General features: G+C 51.0%; 1 protein-coding gene across 1 annotated transcript in view; it reads right to left on the minus strand.

The window, feature by feature from the left end:
- The window catches only part of znf281a (zinc finger protein 281a), a 13805-nt gene extending 12806 nt beyond the window's left edge, over nucleotides 1–999 (minus strand). Inside the window, exon 1 of the mRNA XM_035531341.2 lies at nucleotides 851–999. The gene's annotated coding sequence lies outside the window, so the exon portion shown is untranslated. The remainder of the gene's footprint in view (nucleotides 1–850) is intronic.
- Between the last annotated feature and the right edge of the window lie 2186 nt (nucleotides 1000–3185).

Here is a 3185-nt window from a genome sequence, read left to right on the forward strand (position 1 = left end):
AGTTCTCGAGCCGCGACAAAACCTGAAGGAAAACGCGCCGGAGAACAAGCAGCCAGAGCGAACACGCGCGTTCTAGTGCGGTGGCGTCCGCGTACAGAGTCTCGCGCCGGCACAAAGCCCACGCGCTGGCTCTTTTGTGTGTTGTGGAAACGCAGATGACGGGACAGAGACGCGGGCGCGTGGGGCTGTTAGCCCACCCGGCTAGCGCATGCACCAGCGACCGAAACGCGACCCGTGTCTTCTCGCGCAGAAACCAGAGCGCGGACTGCGCTCGCGCGGCGACCTCGCCAATAAACCTGCGGACGGGACGAAGGCACGCGGATACACCGCGAAGGTCCGCGTGCGGGAGTCTCGAGCCAACTCCGCAGTGCCGTTACGGTGCTGAAGCTTTAATAAGTGACAAAGCACGGGCCCTGGCGGACATGCTGGCTAACGGGCTAGCTGCTAAAGCGCGAGGCGGACGGACAGCTCGATTAACCTTGCAGGCTCGCGCAGACACACACAAACAGACACACACGCGCGCATCACACCTTCACCTGAACGCCGCGTTAAAACGGCTGGAACATTCGCAAAATTCACAAAAACCCCGCGGGCTCCTCCGGCAGCAGGCGCGTGTCGATGCAGCTGGAAAGCGCGCACAAAGGTGCAGCTCGAGGAGGCGGCGGCGCTCCGCTCCCATAATAACCGGCCCGCGCGACTCCGGCGAATAATCGACGCCGCGCGCCGCCGATGCTAAAGCGGCTAATGCTACGGAGCGCCGCGCGCATCGCGCTTTGTTGTCTGACCCCGCCGCGCCCGCGTCTCCGCGAGCTCCAGCCTCGGCCGGAGCTCGTTTCTTCGTTCCACTCACCAGCGCATGACCTCCGCTCGCTCGCGCAGTCTGTGTTTCCCCGCGCCGCCGCTTTGTTTCTGCCTTCAGAGCCCAAACATTGTTCTCGCGCAGCTGCTGCGCTCCTCCATCTTGTCGTAGCGCGCGGAACTGTGGGTAGACCGGACGGGTCCCGCGAGGAGACAGACGCGTCCAGCCAGAGCACGAGCGTAGCGTCCGACAACAAACTGCTACACCGTGCGCGGGACCCTTCCATTTCTTTCGTCGCTTTGACCTTTATCATCACTTTATCATCACTTTATTATCACTTTATTATCACTTTATTATCAGCAAACTCTTTAGGTCTGTTTTGTCCTTTAGTTGTTTTTTATTTGCTTGTTTATGTGTTTATCTTTTGAGCTATGCGTCTTCTTTCATCACGGCCTTGTGCGTGTATGAATTTTCCTATGATGTCACCTTTCTGTCGAATCTCTCAAAAAAACATCAGAAATAGTTGATTTCTTCACCCTAGTTCAGTGCTGGTGCGTCTGTGCTTTATGGAGGCTGCAGCAGTCTTGAGCACTGTCCTCGTGAGATGAGTTAGACGCTCGTGTTCCTCTGGACTGAAAGTGATGGAGGACGCAGCACAATGCAGCTCTCGAACCCGTGAAAAGCCCGTGGTGCACTCAATCTGACGGGGGCGTCCCTCCTCAAAAAGCCAGTGAGCTAATGAGATGTAGACTGGGACCCTCAAAAGAAGCAGAAGGAACCAAAGAGCGACAAAGTGAAATGACCGAGAGATGAAAACTATTGTGTTATTGTTCTACAAACTTTGCCTGAAGGACAAGGGCCTTGTAGAGGACAGAAACAGACTCTTCCACTGCTTGTGGAGACCCGCTCTTGGACGCCTAGCCGTGCCTCCGTCCCCTCCTGGACGCCACGGTGCCGCAGGCAGGAGTCGCGCGCCAGCCTCATTAATATGCATTAGGAGCATTCCCGGCAACGCGGCTCTCCTCACAATGGTTGCCGAGGGAATATCAGCTGTCATGAAGAAAGCTATGTGATAATCTCACAGAGCGCATTTGTAAACGTGTGTGTGTGTGTGTGTGTGTGCGTGCGCACGCATGCGTTCATTCATGTGTGTTCATGTGTACGTGCTTGTAGAGATAAAACAGAGAGAATGATATTTAAATTCAGGCTCCTTCATAGACGACTGGATCAGGGGTCCTCAGTGGGGGGTCCCTCTGTCTGACCCCGCTGCTGTGAGACAAAGATTAACAGTCCCGTGAAAAACCACAGTTTTGCATCTCGGTTTATAAACAGCAGGGACAAAATCCTTATTCTGTTGTTTAGCTTCTACCAAATCTCCATCTTAACTTACTATCACTGTTATTTAATTCAACAAAGAAGAAAGCTCAAAGTTTGCAGGCCAGAAACGAGATTAGGAAAAAAGAAGAGTGCAAATCTGCTAAAGACAGCAGGCGATACCAATGAAGAAGTGAAGCAGAAAACGGCAAAGCAAAGACAAAGCTATTCCCATTACCATTGTGTTATCTAAAGAAACCTACTGCCACCTGAGCTAATATAGATGCTTATCAGTTGGCTGTTCTCATTTATTATTCAAAGAGCAGAGCAATAATATTCACTTTCTCTCTATCTCTCTCTCACCTTTCATTCTTTGTCTCATGCTCTATCCTCTCAGTAGGAAGGCTGCTACATTGTAAAGGATGACAAGCAGTCACAGGAATGAGTGACAACCATGGATGTCCAGCAACCCAAGACCCCCGTAGCACGGACAGCTCGAGTGAAGCTCTGCCATTAGTCAGCAGGCCTGAGCTTTGCTCCGCCTGGGAAAGACTTACACTGGCTGTGGCTGAACCTCCCTGCACACAAGTGTGTCGGTCTCTCAGAGAGAGCACAGCAACGCGCCGTATCAAGCGCTTACAGTCGCATTCTCCACTACTGCCAACTGGGAACCAGGTCTCCCCAAAGATAGTTTATATTTGATAAATTTATAATAATATATCTCTTCATCTTTTCTCAATTATGAAAATATATACTTTTTAAAGGTTTATTTGTGGAGAGCAGCAGTTAGACAGACAGTAGGAGAGAGACCCAGTATGCTAGACAGACAGACAGACAGACAGACACACTTTGCATTCCTTCAGTAATAAGCCAGAGCAAAGAGATCAGATGTGTAATAACAGATAAACAAAAGCTATGCTAGTCTTTCATTCATGTGAATCTTTATGTTGAAATGAATGGTTTCTGTCTCTTTTTATTACATCCTCACACACACACACATACGCATACACACGCATACACACGCACACACACATACACACGCACACACGTGCACACACGCACACACATACAC

Source organism: Electrophorus electricus, chromosome 3 (genome assembly GCF_041902795.1).
Source record: "Electrophorus electricus isolate QZ-2024a chromosome 3, ASM4190279v1, whole genome shotgun sequence".
NCBI classification, from domain to species: Eukaryota; Metazoa; Chordata; class Actinopteri; order Gymnotiformes; family Gymnotidae; genus Electrophorus; species Electrophorus electricus.